The following is a 17,453-nucleotide window of genomic DNA, read 5'->3' on the forward strand; positions in this document are numbered from 1 at the left end:
AGAACTCTGGGCGTCAGGTGGCGGCCCAGCAGAAGTCCGGGCCTCAGGTGGTGTCTTGGTTGAACACAGGGTCTCAAGTGGTTGTTCGGCGGAGCAACGACGTCAGGTAGTGGTCCGGCGGCGGTGAGGGCCTTCGGCGGTGGTTCGACGAAGGTGAGGGCCTCTGGCAAAGGTGAGGTCCTCAGGTGGTGGTGCGACGAAGCTCCGGCGGTGGTCCGGCGAGGCTCCGGCGGTGGTCCGGCGAGGTTCCGGCGGTGGTCGAGGAGGAGCTTCTTCCTTCTCTTCCTTCTTCTCTTCTTGCTTGAGTCCCATCTTGTGAAGAATGAGGGCTCTATTTATAGATTTTCTGGAGTGGCATGGCCCGTAAATAGGTGTGAGATCAAGGGCGAATAGGGAGTGGTTTGAATGGACGGCCGATATTAAACCCTTTGATCGTGCACCGTTCGTTGGACATTTAGAGGCCTTAATGATGTCGGAATTCGGCGATCTTGGGCTCGTTGGATTCGTCTCGTTGAGTTGCTCGATTCGAGTAAGCTCGTTAAAATCGGAGACCGTTTGGTAACTCAAAGTGCGGTTTGAACCTTCCAACAGCGCTTCGGGTCCTTGATTCGGACTCATTTGGGCTGCTTGGGTTGATCTTGGTTCGTTGGTCGTATTTCCGAGACACTCAGTTTGAATATGCTCGGAATCGGAGTTCGGGTGCTCCAAAATTAATTTTCGAATTTCCAACTAGCTTTTGCCTCGAATTCGTGCCCGATCAAGCTAATTTTTTGACGATGTATCAATCTCGATTAATTAATGCGATCACAGCTCAAATAATTAGGATTGACTTGAGTCCGGGTCAACTCGTTTACACCCCAATTTGAGACTTCTATATCAATTACTCCTTGAGATAATGAATGCTCAGGACTTTCTAAATTTATCATTTTTTTTTATTTTGTAAATTGTATTATTATCCTACTAACAGCAAATTGGCCAAAGTCATGTTAATTGATAGTAATAGAATGAAAAATGAATTTCGATTTAAATCCTACTAAAAATTAAGAGATATTTTTTTAGTGTAGTTACAAAAAATCTAATGCATATATAAGTGTTATTATTATTATTATTATTATTATTATTATTATTATTATTATTATTGTTTATTGAATTTGCACATAATATGAAGCCAGGCTGAATGTAGAGCAAAGTTCTAGTTTGCACTCTTGATTGATTCCAATGGTGTGTGAAGGAGAATATGCATTAGTTATAGTCTTGGAACAAGTATCGATTGATCGGGTGGCATGTGAAGGATAAGGGAAGTTCGTGGCACTTAAGATGTGGCATCGACGAGTGAAGAAGGGAAGAGGCATTAGAGGATCAGGCGACGTGTGAAGGAGAAAAGGAGTTCGTGATGGCTGAGAACCAGCATCAATGGGATCCAATAACATGTGAAAAATAGGACTGACATCCAGGGAATACAATTGCATGTGGAAGAGAAGAAGAGTTTGTGATAGATAGATACCAACATCGACAAAACCCAACGACATTTGAAGAAGGAAAATCAGATGTTAGATGTCATGATATGTTCCCTCGCAAAAATCAATTAGAATGAACGCTTGAAAGAAAATCATATTATATTCAAATTCGAACATATTTGAACAATTAAGATGCTTCAACTTTAAAAAAGTTCACAAATAAAATAAGTTATCTTATATTTGAGATAATTTTATCTAAAATTGTTGTGTCCTAGACTATTCACGACTGTAGAGAAATATAAATTTTAACATCTTAGCTTTGTAAAAAGATCCAGCACACAGTTAGATAAAAAGTGAGGGTGCAATATTTAAAGAGACACCAAGATTTTCATGTGGAAAATCCTGAATAAGGGAAAAACCGCGAGGCCTAACCAAGATTGAATGAATCCACTAGTAATTGTAGTCACAAATGAAGCCCTTCTTTGGGAGGAAGGCCATGGTTTGATGTAACAAATATACATCATATGGAGTGCATTATATGGTGTGAATATGAAGAATCACTATTGGCATGTTCATTTGGTAGGAAGGACCACAGTTGGTGGACAACGGAGGTCGGAAAGATCATAGTTGGATGACGATAGTCGAAAGTTTCATAGTCAACGATCAATGAAGGTTGAAAGGACCGTTGTATGGTGATGAAGATCGAAAAGACTGTAATCAGCGACGCAGGTCAAAAGGATCATAGTCAACAAGTGAGAGTGGTTAAAAAGACCATTGTCTGGCAATGGAAGTCGAAAGGACTATAATCGGAGGCCGAGTGGAAGTCTGATGTCACTCGGTGGTTAGGCAGAAGGTTAGTGTCAGTTGGTGTCCGACTAGACATCTGACGTCCCAAGAAGAAGTCTGACGTTAGTTGGTTTCTAGGTGGAAGTTCAACGATGGATGAAAGTCCGACGTCGGGTAGAAGTTCGACGGAAGTTCGGTGATAGGCGGAAGTCTGATGATGCACGTAAGTCTGACGTCGGGTTGAAGTCCAATGAAAGTCCGGAGACAAGCAGAAGTCCGATAACCGCCAGAAGTTCGACGTCAGGTAGAGGTCCGACTAAAGTCTGACGAATGGCCGAATTTCGACGAAGGGAGAAAGTCCGACTTCAGATAAAAATTTGATGATGAGCGAAAGTCATGCATTCGATAGAAGCCCGTCAAACATCCGACGACAGGCAGAAGTTCAGCGATGGGTGAAAGTCTGTTGTCGTGTAGAAGTCTGATGATTGACAGAAGTCTGGTGTCAGGTCATAGTACAATAAAAATCTGACAACTGACAGAAGTCTGGCGTCAGAAGTCTGGCGTCAGTCAGCTGACTGGTGGAAGTCTGGCGGTGGTGGCAAGTGAACTCAAGTTTCTCTTCTTCCTTCTCTTCGTTGCTTCTTTTCTTGGGCCTCCTTCCTCCCCCTTCCCATGAAAAATGAGATGTCTATTTATAGTTTTATGATAGTGGCATGACATGTAAATAAGAGTAAGATTAAGGGTAAATTGGGAGTGGTTTGAATGTATGTCTGATGTTGAATCCCTCGATCATGAACCGTTTATTCGACATTTGAATGTCTTAATTATATCAAAATTTGATGATCTTAAGCTTGTTGGATCCGTCTCATCGAGTCGCTCGATTTAACTATAAGCATGTCATGTTTGAAAACTGTTTGGTAATTCAAATTATGGATTGAACCTTTCAAATGCACTTTGGGTCCTTAATTTGGACTCACTTGGGCTTGGATTGAATTGAATTTGGTGTCATTGGGTTTGTATTTTTGAGACGTTCAGTTCGACGGTAAATTTGCTAAAATCAGAGTTCATATAGTATCCAAATTAATTTTTGAAGTTTCCAACTTGATTTTGCCTCGAGGTTCGTGCCTAATCAATATAATTTTGTATGATATATCAAAAATAAACTTTCGGATATATTTCTTTTAAAAACAAATAAATTAAATATTTCTTCTATTATAAGTCATATTAAGTCAAATATTTCCTTAAACATATATAGTGAAATAAAGAATAACAAATTCTATAATAATGAGTAGAAGATAACTACACATATTCAGATGTTAGAGAGAATTTTTAGGTTAAAAAGTTACCACCAAATCAAAAGACAAATATACTAAATCCAATTGAGATAAATGGCTTATCCATATTGAGGAGAATAATGTATTAATAATAGAGACATTCTATATGTGACAGATAGAATGAGTTAACTTTGTTTAAAAAGCTTTTAAGTATTGTATTTGTTGGCCTTTCTTGTCATAAATACATAGGATGAAAATATTATAAAATGTTAAATAAGTTTAAAAATAAACTTAGCTTAAAAAATTAATCAAATATTATTTATCTATCATGATTTTAATTAATATTTTTATGGGCTACGTTAACAAAAAATGTGGCATTTGCTATTTCCCAAACAAAACAAAACAAAACAAAACAAAAAAGCCATCTTTTAAGAGCACATTGCAAAGCAATTGAGGCAATTTGCAAATTTGCTCTATTTTGATGACTATTTTATGACATAAATTTTTATATATTAAAAAAATGAAGGAACACATATATGGGAATTTAATTATTAGTGTTGTGTCTTGGAATATTCGCGTCGGTAGATAAATATAAAGTTTAACGTCTTAGCATTGTATGAAGATCCAGCGCATAATCAGATAAGAGAGAGGGTGTGGCGTTCATAAGAGACACCAGAGATTTTATGTGAAAATCCCTTAAAAGGGGAAAACCAATGGGCCTGGCCCAGTTTGAATGAATCCACTATTAGTTGCAGTCAATTACAAATGAGGCCCTTCATTAAAGGAAAGGCCTTGACTTGATATAACATATATACATCACAAAGAATGTATTACATGGTAGAAATAGGAAGAATCAGTATTGATATGATCATTTAGTCGATAGAACCATAGTCGGCAGGCGACGGAGGTTGGAAGGATCGTAGTTGATAGGAGACAAGGGTTAGAGAGATTAATGTTGTCGTCAGACGGTGGTTCGGCTAGAGTCTGGGCGTAAAGTGGCAGTCTGTTGGAACTCTGGGCCTTAGGTGGTGGTTCGGTGGAACTCCGAGCGTCAGGTGGTGGTTTAGGGGAACTTTGTGAGTTAGGTGGTGGCCCGGTAGAACACGGGGCGTCAGGTGGTGGTCCGTCGACGGAACTCCAGGTGGTGTTCCGGTGAAACTTCGGTCGTCAAGTGGTGGCCCCGGGGGAACTCCGGGGGTCAGGTGGTGGTCCAGTGGAACTCTGGCGTCATATGGTGGCCTGGTGGAACTCCGGGCGTCAGGTGTTTGTCCGGCGGAACTCCAAGCGGTGGTCGAGGAGGAGCGAGGAGGCAAGAGCAATCTCCGATCTCTCTCTTGCTCTCTTGCATGGGAGCCCCTTTTCAAGTGGAATGATGGGTCTATTTATAGATGTTCTAGAGTGGCATTACCCGTAAATAAGAGGAATATCAAGGGTAAATGGGGAGTGGTTTTGATGGACGGCCGATGTTGAATCCCTTGATCGTGGACCATTTGTTAGACATTTGAAGGTCTTAATAGTGTCAGAATTCCATGATCTTAGGCTCGTTGGATTGGTCTTGTTGAGTCGCTCGATTCAACTATAAACTGTCACGTTTGGAAACCATTTGGTAAACCACATTGTGATTCAAACCTTCCAACAACGCTTCAGGTCCTTGATTTGGACCCATTTGAGCTTGGATTAAGTGGAATTTGGTGTCGTTGGGTTTATATTTCCGAGACATTCAGTTCGACTATAAGTTTGCTAAAATCATAGTTCATATGATCCTAAATGTAATTTTGGAAGTTTTTTACTTAATTTTTCCTCGAGATTCGTGCCCGATAAGATAATTTTTTGAGGATGTATCAATTAGGTATTGTTCATTGGTTAGAAGATCAAAATTTGCTTCAAATTTACTGAAGAAATTTTTTTCTTAAGATATTTATTAGAGAATATTTTAGTTATTTGTAATTTATATACTCATAACAATCTTATTGTATATTCATTATTTAGATAGAGCATATTGATTTGAGTATAATTTGTGAGTCAATAAATATCATACTGATTAAAAATCTCTCTTATTGAAGAGTATCTGAGATGTCATTAAGATAATTGATAATTAGAAGATAAAAGATAAAGAAGATTAAGTTGAGCACCTCCATAATTTTCAAATTTATCAAAAAAACTTTCATCTTATTGTTTGTGAGTTAGACATTTTAGAGGTTCAAATATGAAGATCAATCAAGATAATGATTATAAAATCAAAGAAATTAAAATATAATGTAGGGGGTTGAACATGACATAACATCAATAAACATAAAGCTTTACAAAATATCACACTTTTTTTTTGGTGCTAAAAGAAACAAACTTGAAAAATATATGACTAAAAAGTAAAACCCCAAAAGTCAATTAAAAAAAATTTAATAAATCTCCCCTAAAATCATGAAGGGTCCTTTTTACTAGTCCACAAAGAACAAAAGAAAGATCAAAATCAATAAAGAGTCCTTTTTACTTGCCCTACAATGCAAAGAATCAAAGAAGGAAGCTGAGCAACAAGGCTCTTTTTAGTGTGTAGAGTAGTTGAGCACTAAGGACCACACCTTATGAAAAAAACTATTGCATTGTGTCACTCACCATGTCATGAAAGCATTAGTAGCAAAAGGTTGTGGTAAAATACTTTCATCCTTGATGTAGGTGAGTTGATTGTTTCTTTAATCATGCACAGAGAGAGAGAGAGAGAGAGAGAGAGTGAAAAACACAAAATGAATCCCCAAGTTGTAAGGTTACATCAACATCAATGATGATGGATGGTAGATAACTTTTTTCTTCACTTAGAGTTGCAAGAAATTCAATACTCAATTACTAGCCTAAATAATTTAGTCCAACTCAAATCTTTTCTTATTTAAATTGATAGTTTTATTGACTATCCAAGATCAAATTAGAGTCTGATCAAGATTCAATAAATTCAAATCTACACACGAATTTATTCACTTTCTTGTAAAAAAAAAAGAGGAGATCAATCAAATAAAAAAATTAATAAAATTACTTTAAAAAAAAAAAAGATAAATCTAGAGAAAAAAATTAAGAACTAGAATTTTTTTATAATATAATAATTATACTTAATAATCTAATTTTCTTAAATATTTTTAATATTTAATACATATATTTTAAAATAAATCAACTCATGAGGTAAACCAAACATTTACTTTGCTTATGACTCATTGAGTTTGAGTAGCAAAATATTTATTGAAGCCATGAGTGACTCAACACAATTTCACCTTTGTCCCATCATGCAATAGAGACTAATCTCCCAATAAAGAAGCTTGCTTGATGAATTGAGGTGACATTGATGTGATCAGCTTACCATGTTCATGTATATGATCCTTGTTCTTTCTTCCATTGCAAAATATATTTTATATTATCCTAAAAGTATCACAATAGAAGAATGCTTCATTTATTGGATTGTTGATGTCATTAAAGTTGGTTGAAAATTAAAAAAATATTTTTTTTTTTCACAATCTCTATAGTCCAATGAATGACAAATAAAAATAAATTTAAAATTTATTTATTTTGTTTTTTTTATACATTTTTGCAGTTGAACCCTTTGATTTTTAGTATTTGTGATTATGTTCTTTAATGACTTTGTTTGATAGAAGAGATGGCTAATTAAGGCTTCATTTGGGACGACTTTTTTACTGCTTTCTAAAACAGAGTTTTAATACAAAATTTTTTATTTTTGTATTAAAACTCTGTTTTAGAAAGCAATAAAAAAACCGTCCCAAATGAAGCCTAAGTGATTAGTTGAGTTTGGGCATACTTAATTGCCATTGTATGACATTGCAATTAGCAAAGATGCTTTGCTTTAATGCACTTTATGGACTGTAGCAAAAAATTGACAATTTAAAGCTGAAATATTCTCTAACAATGAAATTAAAAGGTTATTTATATTAAAGTCCCCCATCCTTTGACATTTTTGTTATAATAAATTTAAAAATTTACAAACAAGACATATAAGTAAACCTACTTTACAAAGAAAGATAAGCAATTTTGGCTTTTTGCCTTAATTTCTTAAAACTCAGTCAATATTATTAAAAATATGTTTGTAATGGCTAAAACTTTTTATAAAGAAAGTTGTAAATCTATTATAAGAAAAATAACCTTTTTGAGCACAAAACTTTCTTGAAACCAAAGAGAAAATAGTAGCCAAATAGAATTTTTATTGTGATATGAAAAATAAAACATTAAAAAAAAATATTCCAAATAGACCCTAAGACTTATAAAAATTTAAATTAATAATAGGATTTAATCATAACAATACCTCAAAAAATTTCAAAGAAAGATTTGCATACATACCACGAGATTCTTATATATTTATGCATCTAACACATAACTCTTTATATTTACTAATATAAATATATAAAAACAAAAATAATCTTAACATATTTGAAATTAAATATATCTTTTCATGTAAATATTTTGATAGTATTTATACATAAAATAATATATAAATATAAAGATTAAGACTTCATTTGAGATAATTTTTTTACTGTTTTTTAAAATAACTTTTTAGTATAAAAATTTTTAATTCAATAAATTTCTATACTACAAAGTGTTTTAAAAAATAGTAAAAAAACAACCCCAAATAAACCCCAAGTATTAAAAATATAACGCAACATAATTTTTGGTATATGTATCAAAAAAAAAAAAAAAATCTCCATATTCTGTTCCATCATCATCATGGCTGCTTTGTCTCATACAAATATAAAGCAAAATAGCAACTTTAACCTTCGTCCTTTCCACCCTCCATTGGTGATAGTAATAAAGCACATAATTGACTTATCACTGTACATTTCCTCAATTACCTGCAGCTGTTTCATGAACAATGGCTCATAAGAATAAGTAACAGTGCCAAAGTGATGGTACAAATTTCCCCAAACATCTGAAAGGGATACAGTAGCTCTCAGTCTCTCACATGATTAATTATTCTGTGCGGACGTCGAATACAGTCCAAAGTTCTATGAAAATGCGCCACGTCACCCCCTACTGAGTACCGCGGCTCGGTACAACTCGGTACCGAGCTCGATACTGAGCTTGGTATTGAATGACATGGCTGAATCTGATTCGCATCTGAATGATAAGCTGTGTCCGGTGTCCGCACAGAATAATCTCTCCTTTCACGTAACTTTCCTGATTTCTTTACCAACAGATTTGAATTTCATCAAAGGTCCCCACCACCATTTTCAATTTTTACTCCTCTCCAATTCACTCACAGAATTCTCATGGCCTGTATGCATGCTTGCCTGCTTAATGAATTGTTGGACACAGACATGTCTTCTTTGTCTTTTATTATCATCACATCCCATTATTTTCCTTGGGAAAGTGTCATTCAATCATATCTAAGCTCTCCTTCAAAAAATGTCCTTCTCTTCATCTTTATCTCGCTACTTTTCATATAGCTTTCAAGCTTCAGGCCCACAACTTTGAATGCTTTGATAGAGGCAACTATCAAGCTAGCTTTGGCTGAGGGAGCTCATCTGCATAGATAAGTAAATTTGATTAGGTTGCAGAACACTCATAAATAATTTTTTTTTTTTTGGGAAAATTTGGGCTTAGCCCGTATATTAAAGAAGAGGAAAATTACAACAGACATCAACTGACTTTTACATCAAAGGAAAAAAGGCCAAGGTATACAAAATTTGGCTATAGTAAAGGAGAACAGCTAATACTAAAGCAATGCTGTGGAAAAACAAATAGGCAAGGAACCATAACTCCAAAGAGCAGCGCCTAATACAAAAATCCAAAAAGAAAAACATGCTCCAAAGCCAACATTGCTTGGACTCAGATAATCAACAAAATGCTGCGAAAGTGACAATACCCTGGTTGCCCGAAGACCGTCCAAGGGTTCTGCTATGAGCTTCATCATTGTCACGACATGGCTGATGCAGATTCTCGAAGGGACAGAGTAGCAGACTCGCTAACCGAACCAACCTCTTATATTTTTCCCAGCAATTCTCTGGCATTCTTCCATTTTAATAACTTTTCAAACATAACTCTCTTGATTTGAAACAGCAAAGTTGTGTTGCAATTAGTGCAATTACAACCTACATCCCTAACCCCTCGGCCCTCCTAGCCTTGGCCTAAATCCCCAATCTCACCTTTCCCGCTCTCTTCTCTTCTCCACTACATATTCCTCCAAGGGATAAGCTTCACACAATCAGCCTCCTCGCCATGAATGGCAGGCCCTGAAAGAGACCACGGACTTATGTATGATCTTCAAGGACGAGTAGATATCCTCCTGTCTCCCTTCTTCAACCTCGAATTGGAGATCGACGACATCGTCGACCGAATCCTTTTCACCTTGACATCTGCCATCGAGGAACACCAAATCTCCAGAGAGTGGCGAATAATCGGACATCCACTAACTTCTTCCCCTCATGCTAGCTTTTCGTTGAGCAAGACTGTAGGTGTTCTCTTTCTTTTGGTGACATCCCTAGATTTGCTGAAATTATTCTCCCTCTGACTCTACCATCAAGAGTGAAAATGAGAGGAACTCGAGCTGAACTTTCTATTTGTTAAGCTGTGGATTTTGTTATTTTTGTATTTAGTGTTACTACTATTTTTATTCGTATTTTAAAATTGTCCTGATAATCTTTCTTGTAAACGCATGCCTAAGCACATCTGCAACTAAGAAATCCTAAACTCTTATCTTGGTGAAACATTGAGTTTGAAATTATTAAGGTTTAATAACTTGTTATTAATTCTTAAGCAATTCATGTTTCCATATATGTTTCACATCATTTGAAGATTCAACATTCTTAGTTTGAAGATTTGTTATCATGGCATCTTTTTTCTTTAGATTCTTTCCACCTCTTATCATGGCAAAAAGTAAGGCATTTTGATGGAAGAAATCAAAATCCATTAGTAGAGATATGGAAAAAAAAAATGAGAGGAATCTTTGACTCAATTCATTCATTAATAGAGCTTTGTGACAAAATATCTTCTTCAACCTCCACATCAAACTCTTTTTTATACATAGAATCATCAAACTCACAATCTTGTTCAAGTTTGTTCAACCACATCATCATGCTCAAGCTCATATATATGAAAAGGCAAAGAGATTGTTGGTGTTTGTGGAACATTACAAACTAGAAGGGTAGTCTCCCCTCTAGTGCATATAATTCTTTTTTTCATTTATGCATAACTTCTAGCAAATTGATACCAATACCAATTTCTAAATCATTAGAGTTTGAGATATTGACAAATAAAAGCTAAAAATGCATATTTTATAGAGATAGAGTAATAGATAAAAATATTCTAATTTAAATGAAATAATTCAAATAAATCCTAAATCCAATTTCTTGTAGTGCATCATATTTATTTTACAATTTAATTGCACAACTGAGTCATTAGTATTTGAGAGCAAATAAACTATCGATTTTTTTCACTTACAATTACAATAATTCTAGCGCCTTTGTTTTCCACCCACATCTCTCTCTCCTTTGGTGAATTTACAATCAAGAAATCCTAATTTCCATCAAGAATAGAAAATTCTTATGTTTTTATCCACTTATCAACCTTTTTTTTCTCTCTTTCTCTTCCTCCTATGTTTGTAACGAGGATTACAAAAGCCACAAAATGGAAGCATCATCATTATCGAAAATGATATGTCCAAAACAATCACACAAGAGAAAGATAAAACACACAACTCACTCTCGTATGTTAGTTGAGAATTTTGGCTACCAAGTAAGAGGTCTATCAAGTCTTGCATATGTGATTTGTGTATGAATTTGCCTTGATTGACTTTAATGTCAAAAAAAAAAAAAACAGAAAAAGATAAAACACAACATAAAGAACCATATGATTTATAATGTTCGTGTTCAAACAATCACACATTCATGTGAGAGGAGATGCACTAAAAAAGAAGCCAAAAATATAATGTACAAAATAAGAGCACTCACCAACCATTCCCTAATTCTCAAATACACATGCATAAAAAGAAGGTGAATTTGCAATTAAGAAGTCCCCATTACCATTAAGTTAAGAACCGAATATCTTTATGCTTTTATGCACTCATCAACCCTTTTTCTCTTGGTTTCTCATTGTTGTAATGCGGACTACGACAACCACAAAGTGAAAGCATCACCATTGTTGAAAATGATGTTTCTGAAGTAATCATAAAAGAGAGAGAAAATACAGCACAAAGAACATCAATATTTATATTGTTTGGCTTCAATCAATCATAAATTTATAGGAAATGAGAGAGGATCTAATTCACAAACAAATAAATAATAAATATAACATACAAAATAAGAGCACTCACCAATCATTTCCTAATTCCGACATCTGCTCGTCACCTTTTCTTTCTCTCCATTCCTCCTTTGTTGTAATGAGGACTACAAATGCCACAAAGTGGAAGCATCGTCATTATTGAAAATGACATGCCTGAATCATCGTCATTATTGAAAATGACATGCCTGAATCAATTATAGAAGAGAAAGAGAAAATACAGCACAAATAATATCAAGATTTATATTGTTCAGCTTCAACCAATTCTACATCTATGAGAGTGGAGAGATAATCTGATTCACTAACAAAGAAAAAAACCAGATAGTGTTCAAATACACCAACGGGCTAAAAAAAAAGAATAATCTCTAATCAAATTGCATCACGTAAGTTTTCTTTGTGAATGCACCAAAGAAATCTTTAGTCTTCCAATGAAACTATAGTCGTCAAGTTGGTATATTGAAGAGGAACTAGTAATTTTCTCTGTTATCCATAATGAGTCAACCATAATTTCTATTGGCATGTTGTAGATCATTCATCTGAATTGGACTCGATCAATTTTTCAACAAAGATAGAAATTAAGTGTACTCAAAGAATATTGGTCCTGCAAAACTCAACTTGTTTGTTGAATTGTTTTCTACATCACCTGTTAGATCTGTTTTAAAAATCCTAAGTACCATAAAAATCCTTAAACTGTACATCTCTCCTATGGACTTCATTTAGGGACTACCTAGATTAGACGGATTTATTGTGATTCTAGTGGTGGCGAACAGATTGAGCAAATATGCTCATCTCATTCCCTTACACCGTGGTGTCGGTAGTAACTGCGTTCATTAGAGAGGTGGTTCATTTGCATGGCATACTCGAGTGCACTGTGTCTGATCAGGACAATGTCTTTTTGAGCTACTTCTAAAGGAAGTTATCCAATATGTAGGGGACTATCCTGAAGAGGAGTACAACTTACCACCCCCAAATGAATGGTCAGACATAAGTGGTGAATCACAGTGCGGAGACTTATCTTTGTTGTTTTGTATCAGATACACCAAAGATGTTGGCCAAATGGTTAGCCTGGGCTAAATTTGGTATAATACTTCATATCATACAGCAGCCCAAACAACGTCATTTAAAATTCTATATAGGAGGGATCCACCTCATCTGATACATTATGGGCAGGGAAACACACCAGTGTCATCAGTGGAGCAATACTTGGGAGAAAGAGATCAGATTTTGGCAGAATTGAAGGAACATCTACATAGAGCACAATAAATCATGAAGAAGCAGGCGGATGTACATAGGATAGATGTGCAGTTTAAGGTTAGGGACATGATTTATTTGAAGATCTGACCTTACAGACATAGGACTTTGGCTCAACAAATGTATGAGAATATCTCCCCTGCTACTTTGGGCCCTACGAGGTAGTGGAGCACATTGGCTCAGTAGCATATCGCCTACGATTGCCACCAACGTAAGCCATTCATCCCATATTTCATGTATCGCAATTGAGACGAGTCATTGCAAATCACACACTATCGCCCGCACTACCGTCCACACTGTCAGAGGATATGAAGGTGATATTAGAATCATTAGAGGTGAAAGGGGTGCGCCAAGGAGATAAGGGGATCAAGGAGGTGCTGATCGAGTGAAAGGATTTACCAGAATATGAGGTGACATGAGAGCCCTACAATACTATTCAGAATCATTTTCCCTTTTTTCACCTTAAGGACAAGGTGACTTTTTGGGTGGGGAGAATTGATCGATGCAGCTGGCAGCAGCAATCCAACTGCCTAGGTGGGGCCTGGGATCTCTTTTATCACCTATAGGAGAAGAGGCTTTGGGAGGAAGCTCTTTGGGAAAGGAGGGGACTCTTTGGGACATGGTCATTTATTAGATGTAAGGGGCATTTATTAGGGGCATTTGAGTTGTTTAAGGGAGGATATTATGGTGGGTTGGGGCTTTGATGTTATGTTTTGAATTTCTGTTGCAGGTTTTGTGAGGTTTTGGGTTCTAGTAGCTGCTAGGAATTGTGGGTAAGACGATTCACTTCTCAAACAGTGAATCAACTTGTTTCTTGTCTAGTTTTGCTTGCAATTTAATAAAAACATCTCGCTTTATGTTATTTTTTTTTATCTATTTGGAGTAAGTTGTTATTTTTTTATATTGTTGTGTGATGTTTTGATCATCAAGTCATATCAACCACTTTCTGAACTCGGGGTATAACAACCTATATATCCATATAAGGGATAAATCCTAATTTCTTGTATTTTCTGTGATTAATATGATTCTATTCATGCATGTCTTCATTGTTCCACAAGATGACCTAAAATATATTTGAATTAATATCACCACCACCTCCACCATAATCTACTTCAAGAAACATTTTGGGTGATTTTTTTTTTTTTGACCGGCTAAACCAATGCAATGTAGATTTAATTATAACACATATTTATTTTTTGTTGCATTTATATTTTATTTTATTATTTGCATCTAGATAATCATGAAAGTAAGCATATGTCAGATAGAATTATGTCAGGCATGCATTAGTTTTCTCTAGGCCTATAAAAGCACCTTCATAGATTATAATGAAGGACATGCTTGATCGAATTGTATATACCTATTCTCCCTCCCTTATCCTTCTTTCCCAATAGAATCGTCTCCCCTCTCTCTAATCCTTATTCTTTCTCTCTATCTCTTTCCTTCTCTTTGTATGTCAACATTATAGCATTTCCTGTATTTCCTACGTAATATAATGAAATATGAAGACAGCATAGTCTTTCTTCTTGTCTGCTTGTTCCTCACTGCCCTCGGTTTGAACACTCCATCTTTATCAAAAAATTGAATAAATACAAATACAAAAAAAAAAAAAAACTTGCAGTTAGCCACCTGCCCTGCCATAGATTTCAGACGAATGAGAAAAACGAAGGAAAGCTTACCTAAAATTAATTTATAGCAGCATAATTGCTCTATATCTTTGATCTTTCCTTCTCTATGTGGGACAACATGGCTTGTATGTCACCATTATAGCATTTCCTGTACTTCCTACGCAATATAATGAAATATGAAGACAGCATAGTCTTTCTTCTTTTCTGCTTCTTCCAGCATAGTCTTTCTTCTTTTCTGCTTCTTCCTCACTGCCCTCGGTTAACTGCCCTGCCATAGATTTCAGACGAATGAGAAAAACGAAGGAAAGCTTACCTAAAATTAATTTATAGCAGCATAATTGCTCTATATCTTTGATCTTTCCTTCTCTATGTGGGACAACATGGCTTGTATGTCACCATTATAGCATTTCCTGTACTTCCTACGCAATATAATGAAATATGAAGACAGCATAGTCTTTCTTCTTTTCTGCTTCTTCCAGCATAGTCTTTCCTTCTTTTCTGCTTCTTCCTCACTGCCCTCGGTTAACTGCCCTGCCATAGATTTCAGACGAATGAGAAAAACGAAGGAAAGCTTAACTAAATCGAGCAAATCCGACCGCTGGTGCGATGGATTTCTCAAGAGATAATAACTCCATGGAGATGGCCATATCCGCCTCTCTGTCGATCTCTCCTTCACGTAAAAGCTCCTCCTCCATCTCCACCTTCCCAAAGAGAACTCTACCGGGTAGGGTTTTGTGGGCTCTATTTTTTCCCCAAATGTTCGAAGAATTCAGTGGGCGAAAGCCGCGGGCTGGACCGTTGACCGGCTTAGGCCGACCGGTAGATATATTTGTTTAAGGATATATACTCAGAATTGATTAAAAAATTATTTAATTTATTATAACACTAATATTATACCAAAAAAATGTATATGGTATTAATCATAAAATAAATTAATAATTTTCAAGATTCTATTATTTTTAATTATGATTTATTACCTTTTATTATTGGATTAATACTTCTAATATTGAAATTAAGCCTAGTATTAATTACATTAATAATTAAATTGAAATTGTGTTCTTCAAGTTACTTTGCAAGAATAATTTACTAGAAATTCCAAATTTTTTATTGATTTGCTACTCAAATTAGATTGGAAATATAATTTTGTATAAATTCCTTTTTAGTAAGATAAGACTTGCGTGTACTTAAAGAATAAATTATCAATGAATTGGTTCCAATTACTAGCTTAAAATTTATTGTATAAAATGTATGGTAAACTTTTAGATTGCTAGAGTTATTACTCTATTAAATTTATCATAAAATTTAAATTGTTCAAATATTCAAAAGTATGGGTGTCAAAACGGGTTGACGAATTTGATTTGGATTCGATCGAAAATTGACCTGACCTTAATCTAATCAACCTGAACCTGACCCGTTTAATAAATGGATTAAAAAGTCCAACCCGAACTCGACCAGCTAGCAACTTGAATAACCCGAATTTGACCCGTTAACTCGTTTTGATTTTTTTTTAAATAACATATGATAAAAAAAAACAAAAAGATTATGTGATGTCCAAAGACCTAAATTGGAAGAATTGATTATTTTATTTCTAAATAATCTACCAAAATCTCTAATTTCATATTAATTTAAATATCAAAAGCATCTATATATCATATCATCTGTCAATATACTCACTATTTAAAATTCATATACAATAACTAAAAGTATAGTCTATAACATATATCCATTACAACCCCTTTGATTACAAAAGAATAAAACAAAATACAAAAAAATAAATTAAACATGCAAATCTGACTCTCATCAACATCGCTCAATTGGTCATCTTCATGAACCAAAAATCAATCAAATCCACATTATGAGGACATAACCCAGCAAGCAGCTAAAACCTATCACTTCATTCAATGCAAGATCTCAAGAATTAATATGCATACTTAACTCAATCAATATAAAATTATTAATGATCGGTATAAAGTCAACAATCAATATCAATAGAAATTAAACTGATTAATAAAACAAAAGCATCTCAAAAGCCATAAGAATTTATCAATATATAAGGAGATCAACGAAATTTTATAAAGCAATGTTAGGTGTCGTACAATTACATATACGTCAATTTTTCTATTAGTTATATTGATGCTAATGTTTTCATCTTTGATTTTTTATTAATGATGTGTCATGTGTATATGTCTACGAATATATCATATCAATGTATTATATCAATATGTTTATAAGTATAAATGTCATGCTATAAAAATTTTAATGATAGTTCTATCAGTTCTATCTATCAATCAGTTCAAGTATTGTCATGTAAATACAATCATGAATGTGACAATGAATAGTAAGGCTGGACATCCAACTTTAATGTCATGTTTTCAATATCTTCAATCCCAACTATTCACCAGTTGGTCATTAGTTTTTATCTTGTCATCATCATTCATAAATCTTAAATCAGTTCACATGTGTCATTTAATAAATCTAAAAAACTCTTTGCTTATTAGCGTAATTCAGTCAATTAGTTATAAACTAATATTTAGGATTACATCACAAACATTTATTTTAAGGAAAGCTCGTTAGTCCACCATCTTTTATAAAATATTATGATTTAATTGTCAACTCGTATTATTTAATATGTTAAAAAACTTTCATTGCTTACTTGTAAATGTCAATCACATCATTTGCTCTATGAAATTGAATTTTATAAATGAAATGCAATGAAATCTATACGCTATGCATTAACTTTAAAAAATCATAGCTATTAATGTACCTAGTAAAATTCAATAATATTACAGTAAAAATAC

At 34.5% G+C, this 17,453-nt stretch overlaps 1 long non-coding RNA gene across 3 annotated transcripts; it reads right to left on the reverse strand.

The window, feature by feature from the left end:
- Positions 1 to 8,257: 8,257 nt before the first annotated feature.
- On the reverse strand, positions 8,258 to 14,480 carry LOC110111164. Of its 3 annotated transcripts, XR_002304839.2 has the most exons (3): positions 11,814 to 14,480; positions 11,524 to 11,656; positions 8,258 to 9,027 (listed from the first exon to the last, which is right to left on the reverse strand). It is a non-coding gene; the product is annotated as an uncharacterized LOC110111164 (long non-coding RNA). The 3 variants fall into 3 exon arrangements; XR_003702478.1 differs by lacking the exon at positions 11,524 to 11,656; XR_003702477.1 differs by lacking the exon at positions 8,258 to 9,027 and having other exon boundaries at positions 11,328 to 11,656.
- Between the last annotated feature and the right edge of the window lie 2,973 nt (positions 14,481 to 17,453).

The sequence above is a fragment of the Dendrobium catenatum genome, unplaced genomic scaffold (genome assembly GCF_001605985.2).
Source record: "Dendrobium catenatum unplaced genomic scaffold, ASM160598v2 fragScaff_scaffold_1351, whole genome shotgun sequence".
NCBI classification, from domain to species: Eukaryota; Viridiplantae; Streptophyta; class Magnoliopsida; order Asparagales; family Orchidaceae; genus Dendrobium; species Dendrobium catenatum.